At 36.4% G+C, this 12,653-nt stretch overlaps 1 protein-coding gene across 2 annotated transcripts in view; it reads left to right on the plus strand.

The window, feature by feature from the left end:
• GPC5 (glypican 5) overlaps nt 1-12,653 on the plus strand; it is a 602,713-nt gene that overhangs the window by 547,181 nt on the left and 42,879 nt on the right. The gene's annotated exons all lie outside the window — the stretch shown is intronic.

A 12,653-nucleotide genomic window follows, 5' to 3' on the forward strand; every position in this document is an offset into this window, starting at 1 on the left:
CTTAACAGGGAAAGTGTTCAACTTCCCCAGACAAATTTCCTGGCAGAAAGATTGTTTGAGGAGACCAGTAACTAATATTTAAACCACCTTTTTATTTTATTTCCCTTTTTTTTTTTTTACAGTAAATCTTTAACACAACCTGATCTATGGTTGATAAGTCTGCAGTTCAATTTGGTCACTAATAGTTTGCTTTCTTGGATTAGAAACTCCATGAATTATTTTTACTTTTCATAAATAGATTGTGGTGTTTACAGTACTTGCCTTCTATGCCGCTAAATTAAATAATCATCTAGTATTTCAAAGAATGGCTGAAAATAGAAGTATATTATAGAGGAATGTTCCAGTGTATTTACTATCAAAATGAAAGTCTCACAGTGGGCAAATACTTGTGATATTGTTCAGAATTAGAGATATGCTTATTATCATGTATTAAATATAAATTAAAAAATATAAGAAGTTATGTAAAAACTATAAAAGTAAATATTTATATTCAAAAGGCTTTAAAGATGTTTATAAAGTTTAAGCTGTGGTGCCACGGTACTATCAGAAACTTTTGGTACTTTCAGCCAAAGGAGGAAAAACATAAAAGAGATGAGTGCAACAAAAGAGATGAGAACCCCTCCTTTGCTGGTCTTTCTTCCAAGAATTTGAGCATAGTTAATAATTGGTATTTGTGTTTCACTTATAACTGAAATCCCCACATTTGGTTGCTTGCACAGTCACTGCAATTCAGAATTTATTTTTGGTTTTGAGTGGAAAAAAAAGTCAGATTGTGCTAAGTAACATGCAAAATGAACCAGTCCTTTTTACAGAACATGCTTTTCTAGCAAGTATAAACAAGCTTGTCTGTGATTGTTTAATCTGTCTGTGGCATTTTCACCAGCAGAAAAGAGAAAGCTGTGAAATGGCAAATGCCAGCCCCTTACGGATTTACAGAACATGCTCAAAAATTTCAGCTACACTCAGGAAAGCACTGTGGGGTGAATGTTGTTCATGGGCTTCAGAATTCTGCCAGGCTGCTGCAGCATGCACCACCCTGAGATTCCAGATAGATTTCCATTAAGTACTTTTTAACTAGCACAGGCTGCATAACTAGTTGTCTGAATCCGTGTGTATGGCTATTTAAACAAACAAATAAGTGAATAGATGGGCAGATGCTTAGTGGATCAATGCCATGCATTGCACAATTGTGCAGTCTCCATCACAAGAGGAGAATTCAGGACTTACATTTTACAACTGGCAACCAATTTTATTGAACTCTATGAAATATAAATGGATGAAGAAATTTCATAACCTGGACTGTAGGATGCCTTCTAATCTTCCCCTAATGCTGAATATTTGCAGTGGTTTTGTACAAGGAAAAAAAAAAGTAAAGCAAAAGCTTTGACAGTTGCAATGCCTAGCTGTAAACAAAACACACTGGGACGTTGGGGAAATCACAAAATCACGTAGCACAGCTTGTTCCAATTCTTTTGTATCCTGGAAGAGGTAGTTTGAAAGTGCAATTTAATAGATATTATTGTAGCATTCCATTCTAGAATAATTTATCTCAGTATATAATATTCAGTAATAACCTGAATGCAATTATTTATAGGTGTACAGTAACTTCAGGACAAGGTACTTTTAGCAGTACATGTTGGCTTTGGTCCTTTCAAATATTATTGTCCAGCTGTTAGCTGAAGTCTTTACAATTTCTTGATCTTTAAAAATCTTCAATATCTCAAAGAAATGCCCAGGAGAAAAGATAACTTTTTCAGTAATCTATATTATCCACACTCACAATTTTAATGTGTGAATAAAATTAAATAATTTTTATCAGACCACAGTTGCTGGCACAGCAGTCCAAGAAGGTGTTTTTTTTTGTGGGTTTTTTTTTAAATTTTTCAAATACACAGCCTGATGATAAAGCAAGTGTAAGTTAACAACTCAGAAATGAGATGGCAGCCTACACAGAGAGGTCACATTTATTTATGTGATTTCTTGACTATTTAAAGAAAATGTTATGATTTTTGTGCCACATTGTCTATTTTTGAATGTTTGAGGTTGTCAATATGAAGCAGCAATAAAGCTGTGATGGAAGATTTTCCTGATGAGACCCATAACATTTACCAAATAAAAATAACCAAAGTAAACAAACACACATTATTAGCTAGAAGTGTAAAAGAAGTGAGGGAATTGCATTAACGCACTCAGATGTTTTAGCAGAGTTTGTTATGAACAGGAATGTTGAAGGTCTAAACAGTATTTTTTTTCCTGTGTGCTGAAACTACTCTCAGATATTTTTTCACTCATTTTTTGGTTTATCTAAAACTCTGCTTGGCTGGATTTTTTTTATTTCCTCTTCTATGATGAACTTCTCCACCTTCTTTTTACACCCTCCATTTTTGACCCTTAGGCTCACACTACCATGACAATTTTCCTTCCAATAGTCCTTGACCAAAAAGCTATTCCTTCACTTAAAACAAATTTATGAGCATACCTATTGTACTCAGCCAGTGTTAGCTCAAAACTTTGAGGACAGGAAGTGGTGTGTAAAGGCTTAGTGCACCATTCAGTACTGTCAGACTCCATCTGAATAATGCACCCACTGTATTTATAGAGTAATTCAAAGCTGCTTGGATCCCTGAAATAACAGAAGCATGTTTCGTTTTCTACCATCCCAATTAGAATATGTTATATTATTATAGGAAGACTATTTTACTTCATTGAAATGGGAGGAAACCTCAAGAGTGAAGCCAGCACAAAGCTTGGTATTAGCATAGCAATAGCCTCTGATAGAGGCTTGTATTGCTAATGGCACTAGTAAACCAGCTTCTCATTATGCTTTCATAACATCAGAGCTTTGAAAGGTAAAGGGTAAAATACTACCTGCTTTATAATTAATTGAGATTTTCCTCTTGAATATATAGGTTTAGGATCTCATCCCAAAGGTTTAGTTGTGGGGAATTACCTGATTTATTTATGAAATACATTTTCATTACAAGTGTGCTTCAGATTAGTAAATATGAGGGCTACAATCAGAAGGACAACCCAGGAGGACAACCCTACCACATACAACAATGCTGTTACTTTATTATATGAAGAGTATGAGCATGCTAGCTCCGAAGCTACAAATTTTGATCAGCCTCCTTAGTTTTGCATTGTTTTTCCATAGATGCTGTACTGTAGCCTAAGGAACGGGATATTTAAATAGGTTTTCTCCTAAAATTAAAGGTGAATAGCTATTATTTTCACCTTAGGTGATTCAATCTTTTTGTCCTGTCAGCTTGTGAAGCCACAGTCACCTACCAGAAAACTTGCCCTTGTCGTGGATTGCCTTTTGCCCCAAGTCCTGCTTTATTTATAATACTCCTGGTGAGTAAACCCTTTAAAATTTTATTCACAGGCACACAGCAAAAGTAACTAGGAAATCTCTTTGTCTCTTCCCCTAGTTTCACTGTGATCTCATAAATATATCTTAGATATGTTTGTATAGCCTCTGTACTTTGATAGGAATTTTTCTGAATACATACTTTTACAGAACATTTTACCATTTCAATAGATAGCATCCCTTCACTTGGAAATATTAGTTAGAATGAAGTCGTTATGTCACTAGAAACAGCAGCTTTGATTAACACTTTGCACTCATGAGAATAACTGCATGAATTTAATTTAAGGCACAACCTCTCCCCCCAAAAAGTCAAAACTCCAAGGTACATAATATCAGAGATGTAAAACTGGTGTGGGAATAGCTTGTAATAGAGTAGTCATTAAAATTAATTTACTTACAAAATTCCATTGTGACTTTCCCTTTACATGTAAAAATTAAGTGCCTTTACTCTTTGGTCACTGCCTTAGAATAGAACAATGTAAAAAAATGTAAGAACAAGTTCAAAACCTGTATAGGAAAGATTGTGAAAATAAACAAGCATGAAAAACTGGTTTTGTTTCTCTTTTTCTTTTAATTGAAACCTATTTTCCCAGTTAATTTCCCAGTTAATTTTCCAACTATTCAATGCCCTGAAAATAATAGAAAAAAAACTGACAATTAATGGATTCACTTTTCTTAGAATTCTGAAATATAAATTTCTCATTACTAGAAAGATTAAAAAAACACAGGCTTTTAAAAATATTTGTCAGATGACTTTTGTTGGGCCAGCATTTTGTCACTCTGATGACACAGAATTATTTTCCAACACTCTGAGTACTGCTTGAAAGATTTTGAGATGCCTGGTTTCTTGTAGATTTTCTGTTTTTAATACTGCTGAATTTGTGGGCAATTTGGATTTCAGGGCCACTTTAACTTCCAAAATCTGTTTCTAGGCTTTCAATACAAGATTAGCGAGATTTATACAGATTGCTAATGATGCAACAATGTATTGCAAATAATACTGAGGTATTGAATCATTGACTTTACAGCAACATATGTTTTTTGATACTCTTCTGATTTTCTCTCACTTAAAAAAATAATCGATTTAGATCACCCAGAAATGGTTATACTTTCTGGTAGAATATGGGGAAGGAATGTCATGTTTCCCATTCTTGCTCAAAATCTCTCTTACCTGCTAATGGCAAAGGAAAATGCACAAAAGTACCTGGTACAAGGGCCAGGACCTGGTGCTGTCCTCCTGTAAATAACATGTCTTAATCATCAGGTGACAGAATCAGGCTTCTTATTTATGGTTGCCCACCTCTCCCAGACTGAAATGATGCCTGTCTGGAATAAGAAAAGGCAAGCAAGCATTTGGGCTCTGCACAGGCAGTTTAATGCACTCTCAGTGACCATGAATACAAATTCTCCCAAGCTGAGAGAAGGTGGGGCAGAACACAATTTTGTGTCTAGGGTGCTCACCTGAACCAGCTGGCCTAGGGATACTTCTAACAACTGATATTTATTGGTGATGCTTGAAAAATAAGTCGTCCAAATTGCATCCTGCAGCTCTGAATTTATTTTGGCAACATAAATTTTTCCAAGCTGGTTGAACTTCACCTGGGTATGGTTTGTGCTCCACACATACTGACAGCAACAGAGTGTATATTCTTTTCTGAGAGACAGGAAGCATTGTCTCAGGGGCAGGATAAATGCAACTATGACTTTTGAGCTGGGTCATGGTTCTTCAGCTCAAATTGCTGAGAGAGAAGCTTGTGTCCATCCTAACCAAGACAAATGTGTCTGAAGTCTGCCTGCACTACACTTGGGCAGAATGTGATACTCTTAATGTCACCTTTAGAGATTTGGGATTGAATTCTTACCTTTTTGGGAGTTAATATACGCCATTCATGGCTTCACTTAAACTTTTAGAATATGGGATTTGGGAAAGGATAAATGGGATTCATGTCAAATAGTTTGAATAATTTCACTTAGAAATCATGAGAGTTGAACTTTAAAATGGAGGAAAAGTTATTGAAAGAGTTCGAATTTATTTACAATGTGAAAACCCAGGTATGTGCAACTTACATAAGGCAGAATATTGGGAATTATTTTTGCACTGAAATTGTCAAGATAGAAAGTGATGCTATGACCTCACAGTGTAGTCTGCTTTTGGTCCAGGAGCATTTTAATTAGTAATTTTGGAGGTTGAAACACGGAGGAGAGTAATCTAATTCAAAGAGGAAAAAATTGGAGAGGAAATTGTGAATACTTTTGAGGAAAATGCTTTTAATGAAAGAACTTCATAAAATTATTGTCTTGGTGAGCTGGAGGAATTGCTAATGTGGTGGAACTTAGATTCAATTACAAATTTAAAACATTGACTCTTCTCTTAAGGGAAAATCAAAACCAGGAAAACTTTGCAAAGCCAGGGAGGAAGGAATGATTATACATAATTTGATTTTTTTTTCCTTCACTCACATTTAATAAACACTTGTCACGACTGTGATCAAGGTTTCATTTTTTAAACAACACCTTATAATGAAGTATTATGTAAACAATGGATACTGCAAGAGCAAATTCAGGCTCTGAGAAAATACATGTAACAGCCACCTTTTCTTAAGACAATATTTCTTTTACATGGTTGTTGCATTTAAAATAAGACATGCATGCATATGTAACAATATTTTAGATATTAAATACAAGATAAATCATCATTTGTTTTCACCTTTCTAACACTAAAAAGCTGCCACAAATTTTGAGGTACTACAAATATACTGACATCTGTAAACTAATGTCACTGAGTAGTGTCATAAGTAGCAAATACTCATTATATTTTAGAAGAACAGCCTGCTTAACTTACAGAAATTTCACATAACCTTTTTCGAAACAGAAATGAGCGTCAAGCTGGTATACTTAGTATTTTTACTAGAGCACATATTTATACCTAAAAGCATCATTCTTTTTATAAAGCTGCAGTAAACCCTTTGTGTTACAAAGGTGGTGAATACAAATTCTGAACTACAGCATTGCACATTACACATTCTTTAACACTGTAACACTAAACACGTAATCAATAAAAGCTCATTAAATACTCCCAAGCAACAGAAATGACAACAAAAACCCAACCAAAAAGGCCAGTCTAATCGGGGGAATCTGCATGTTCTAAACAGCCAGCTGAAGGTCTTGTCCATCAATGTCTACTTCAATTGTGAGGGCACCATTAACAAGCAGCTCTGTGCTTCACTAAGAGACGCTGGCCTGTGAACTGATTTGGAGGTCACCTGTCATTTTGAAAACACGATCAATACGATCCCGAAACGGTCGTCAGATTCATTTAATAAGTGAGAAAGGAATAGGTCAGTTATGCCCCAGTGAGGTGCCTGTTATTTTCTGAAAGGCTTTATTTTTTTATCAGTGTGCATCAAATTCCCTTTGTGCATTTATAAGTAATGGAATTTGTGTACTTTAATACTGAGAAAATCCCTGAAGAAGACATATTAACATGTTCTTTATTAAAATATGGGTGAGATTTCCCATATTTTCACCTCCATGAACTTGTTTTTAGTTCTAAAGTGATAAAACAAGCCCTTCCACTGATTGCTTAATGTTTGTCAGTCTTATACCAGAGAAAATAACATGAAGTGAATAGCAGGAGGCAAGGAGAACTTAAATGGCATTTCTGATTTCCTTTTTGAAACCACTAAAGTCTACAGGTAATAAACGGTGTTTAAAATAATAAAATGCAATGTCTTGCTTAACCAGTTGTCAAAACCATTATTTTCTGTTAAATGTACCTGACAAAAACAATACTTTCTTTTCAGCTGAAAAAGTTAATTTAAGTCCTTTGCATGAAAAAATTATTATTGTTGCTTTGTGACAGGAGGAAATAGAAGTTTGCATAACAGTGATGAAAAGTGGTTTTCCACCCATGATGTCTAACCATTAAATTGATTGCTCCACCTATTTTTGTCTACAGATGAAGATTTAAAAATTGCACATATTTTCTTAAAAACACGGAGGCTATTTTGCAGAGTACTGTTAGAAAATAGCAGCAGAAACTCACCAAACCTAACTGAGGGGGCATATCTCAGCAGAGAGAGCAGCCTTGAGCTGCACATATAGTCCCAGGTGAGCACAAATGAGATCCCTCACTTCCCACTGGCTCTGGGTGACTCAGCAGGATCTGGACATGGAGTAAAGAATGAGGGGAGGAACCAAAAGAAGGTGGAGCCCAGACTGTAGGGCTCCAAAATGCAGTGTGCTCTGGACCACTAGAGGTAGACACAATGCTTGAAGTAGACACAATGTGGTATCCCTTCTTCCTCACCTTGTCCCTTTCAAAGGGACATGAAAATAAAACAAACATGTGCATGTCATCTTGGCAGATGCCAAGTCACCTCCTTCACATCTACCTGCTAGCAACAGCCTGTCTTCTACCTGGAATGCAGCTGTCTCCTCTTAAATCTAATGAGATTCATCCTCAGCAACTATTTAGCAAAGTCCAATCCTGTACATATCCATCATCCCTCATCTCTTGTGGCATTTGGTCCCAGCCATTTGACCAGCCTTGAACTTCTGCTTTCTAGGCACTTTGCTGGATTGCCGGCAACATATCAAAGGTGGGAATTCATTGTAACTTGTTGTCAGAGTTCTGCTTTTTCTGCAGAGTTAGCAGTTTAATGCTGTGGAAGAATAATAGCCCACACAGTGTACTTGCCACCACTGCTGACTTCCCTGGCCTCTGTCCCTCAGACTGTAGGTCTTCAGTCCCAGAGCAGGATCAACTCACATGACCTCAGCAATGGCTTCATCCTGGTGTTTTCCAAGGACTTCTGCTCAGTCTGCCTTGTGATGCAGTGCCTCGAAGTGGTGAGCCCAGAGTGTGACCCCCTCAGCTGGTGAAAATGTCCCCAGCATGTGCAGGAGATTGCTGAAATAATTGCTAAGGCCTACAGGCTTTTTGATTCAGGACTACTTGTACACTGCTTTCTAAACACTTTAAGCTGCCTGGCACTGTATTGGAGTAATGTAAGATTTCAGGACTGGTACTTTTGTTCTGACTTCCTTAGCTTTTTGTTCATCTTTTTAGGATTGGAGCAACATGTGCTAGCTGCCTCAGGGTTTGCTTCAGATGCATGTGTCCTGTGGAGGATAGCTTGGCATCCTTGCTATTCACTGGATTCTCTTCATATCCTGTAGATGACACTTTTTCTTTGAGGTTCATGTAAGCCAGAGTTTCTCTGGTATGTAATATTACTGAGTGTTTGTCCAAAATATGATCAGAGACCAAGACTTCAGTATAGCTGGGAATAAAGCAGCACCTCTTCTTCATTGCTCTATGGAGTGATCTCGAAGCCATGCACACCTTTTGATGACCTCTGATGTTTCATATCCTTTCAAGGCTTCCAGGTACACTTCAGTAATTTTTAATACCTGAAGATATTGTTCTTACATTTCCCAGATAATCATTTACAAAGGCAGCAGTAGGAGCCGTGGGATATTTCTCCTGGCCTATGTCTAACTCTTCTTGCTTGCATCCTACTCTTTGGTTAATGATCTCCATTTAAGTTGCAATTCAAATAAAAAAAAAGAAATTCCAAAAAACTCTATAAAAATCACATTTACTGAAAATTAATTTCTTTTGAAAACTTTACTAAGTCATCTATCTAGACACTCTTGCAAAGCATTCTGTTAAGATAATCAACTGTGGTTGCCCTGTAAGAAGAAACAGTACTCAGATCCCAAACTCCAGGCTTCTGTACTTGGCATAGGACATAAACAATTACCCCACAGTTTTGCCTTGCCACACCGATTAGTTCAGAACCACAAACCAAGAAAGATGAGTCAGACTCATGGCCAAGGACTAACACAATGTTGAGTGAAAATCAAAACCAAGATCAGGCTTTGGATAGTGGACGCAGCATATTCATATCAGTAAACACGAGACTCCATCTGGCAATGTGCAAAGCTGCCTAATTGGTCTCATTTAATACTGGGTCATATTGGAAGCAGGGGATTGTGTTGAAAACTCTTGTTCACACAGCACAATTCAGGGGTAAATTTTGTTCCCTTCTTCAAATTGTTTGGTTGTGTAAGTAAAATTGCGCATAAATTAACCTACTATTCTAGTAGGAAAAAAATGAAAATCAAGCCAGTGGGGGTTTTTAGTTTCTTCGGAGTCTACTGACACTAGCAGTAATTTGGCTTTCACAAGGAGAAAAAAGAAGAGAATATTTAGACTGACAGTTCAAGTGAGAGGTTTTTTTTGTTCTTAGAGCTTTGGCAAGAATATATTGCCTTATGCTTGTAGATCCTCAGAAGTTGTGTAGTGCTTTTTTTTTTCTTTTTTTTCTTTGTTTACTAGACAGGCAAAGCTGAAAGCCATATTATTTTCTGAATAGATGAATTTTTTCCAGTTTCAGCTGGAAACTTTCTTATCTTGAAAAGCCTTTATCAATTTCAAGAGCTGTTCATATTGCTAAAGTAGGAATCTTTCTCCAGGTGACAAAAGCGGATGTATTCTGTTTGTTATAAGGAAAGGAATGTGATTTATATTCTCACCTTTTTGTACTTGCTACATTCTCTGCTGTTAAAGTACAAGTACTTTGTAGCTGTAGACATTTGCTCTTTCTATATAAAATAAAAACCTATAGACACACTTTCACCACAGAATTCTTCTTGTTAGTGGTTTCTCCAGATAAAAAGTCAGTAAAAAAGGAGTAAGTGTTCTCTAAAGAAAGGCAATTGCACTGGAAGCAACATAGAAATACCTCAACCTTGGGTGTATCTATTTAAATCTACTTGATCCAGACAGAATTCTAAAGATGCAATAAAGCTGTACAACAGCCAGAATAGCTGTTAGGGCAGGCACAAGTGAGAGGGAGGAGAAGGAGTGAAAAATCCCCAAATGACAATTTTTATGGATTTCTCTGCAGTGGTAGTTCTCATGAGTCTTACCCACAATATTGGCATTTGAAAAATATTCTGAAAGACTGACTTGGGTAGTGCACTTGCACCTATCTCTACCTCTTTTTTTCGCTCCTTTTTCCAGTATCCAAAATACACTGACAAATTACATTTAGTAGTGATTCATGATGAGCCAATGAGCCTTTCTCAGAGCAATTGCAAATCTATTCATTAATTCCTGATTCATGGAAGTAAACTCTTGCTCAAAATCTGAATACTTTATTCATAAATAAAGTTATATGAGATGGAGAGAAAATAATTTGGTTTGGTTTATTAAAACTCCAGGTGGCACAGTGTATTCATCTACAAATACATTTCAGATCTTGTTCTCACAGCGCACTGTGTACTGCACGCATGAGAGAGATTGTTTTTCTAAAAACAGCATGTATCAATTCAGCGTGGATTTCCTGGTGTGAAGCATGGGGATTCTTATTGTTGTTGCAGAAACTTGGAGGCTCTTCATCCAGCCTTAGTCCTAGCTAGACTCATCTATGCTTTGCCTGTGTCTGGATGACACCTAGATCATATTTAAGTGCAATGGTGCATCACGTCCCATACAGCTTTTCATCACGCAGCTGCACCCAGGCTGCTGTCAGGAGCAGGCAACTTGAGTTTTCCCTCCTCTTAGTCATTCCTGAGGGACAGCCAATCTCATGGGCCAAAGCTCCACCACAGAGCTGATCCAGCCAGCTAGGGTTCACTGGGGGACCCTAAGACACCCTTTGGCCTCAAGTGCAGAAAGCAATCATCAGTTGAAGAAATTATGCCAGTGTTGTTGCTTTCTGCTGGCTAAATAGCATATAACATGGAGGATCTGAATAACTTTGGAATAATAATATTTCCTAATAGTAGTGTTTCAGCTGGCATAGTATAAACATAAATGCAAGAAAGGCTGTAGGGGGAATATCTATTATTATGCCAGATGCTACCTTTGAGGAAAAGTATCCAGAAGACAGAAGTTACCCTCAGTCATTGGAGTCTAGTTATTTCACTGAATCCTAGTGAATCTGGACATGCAAACATCATCTGTCTATTACATAAGTTAAATATGAATAATACGAGATTTAAATGCTTCGTTTTTTGTTTTGAGAAAGGTCAAAGGGTCTGGCAACTAAACACTGAAAATGAAAAAAGATTTGTAGTTATTACGTATATATCTTTTTCAGGACCTTTTTTAGTTTTTTTTTTTTTCCCATACTCTTTTAATATTGTGCTCATTTTAATTCAGCATTTGACTCATTTAGTGTTTTTTAACCATGTTGTGCTTGCATCTTCTGTGTGACATCCAACACTACGTGAACATTTCCCAACTTCCTAAACCAATTTCCACTTTAAACATATTTAATGAACATTGAAGTTATTTTACTAAAGTTCTTTAATGTTTTGTCTTTGATTTTCAAGTCAAGGTGCTTTTTGTTTATTTATTTGTTCTGCAAGGGTTTTTTTCTTCACTTTTAAGCTCTAATGAGGCATCCCCCTTCCTTTTTATCTTTTTCTTTTTTTTTTTTTAATTGGAGAATTAATAGACTGGCAAAAGGATCACAAGTACTCATTTTATACATTTTCTAAAAAGCTTTGTGGTTCTGATTACTAATTATCCTGGGAGTGTTCTCTGCTTTTTTGGAACCTCATTTGCAGGGTACCAAGAAACTAACAATTTCAGCACAAGTAAAAATGAGTTACCAGATCATTGAAAATGCTTTCAATTGGGCTTCATCTGTTATGTGTTTTATATGTTGCATATTTCTAGTGATCTGCTGAGTAACTTGCACCTCATTCAAAAGGAACTGAAGAGGCTGCACATTTTGCTGGACTGCTCATTTCTTTGTGAGCCTCTGCCACTCTCACTGAACAGCATTAATGACATTCTGGCTGGGGATTTGAACTTATCCTTGACAAATATTTTTCACTGAGAAGATATTTCTAGGCTTCTTGAAACTTGCTAAACACATCTGTTTAGAAGAGAAGAGCTACGTTCCTAAGTCTAGCAGCCTAGGATGACTCATATACTTCCTGAATACAAATCAATGCTTTGGATAAAAGAGGATGGGTTCCAGCATTCACTGTCAGTCAGACAATGAAACAATGTCGGACAACACTCTGCCTTTAGCCTGGCAGTTTGAGGTAGCTATCTTGTTTTTAGCAAAATAAAATATAAATTCATAAATAGAATTGAAAAAAAGGAAATGAACCAAATAGTATCTCTGTATGCACACATATACATTTATTCTTGGGTTTCTGTAGATTACATAAAATAAGTCTTACTGTGCATTTTAATGAGGGAGCTCATTTTTCTTTTTCATTTGTCCAGCCTTGTAATTTTCAAAAGCAATAG

This window comes from Molothrus aeneus, chromosome 2 (genome assembly GCF_037042795.1).
Source record: "Molothrus aeneus isolate 106 chromosome 2, BPBGC_Maene_1.0, whole genome shotgun sequence".
In the NCBI taxonomy this organism is placed as follows: Eukaryota; Metazoa; Chordata; class Aves; order Passeriformes; family Icteridae; genus Molothrus; species Molothrus aeneus.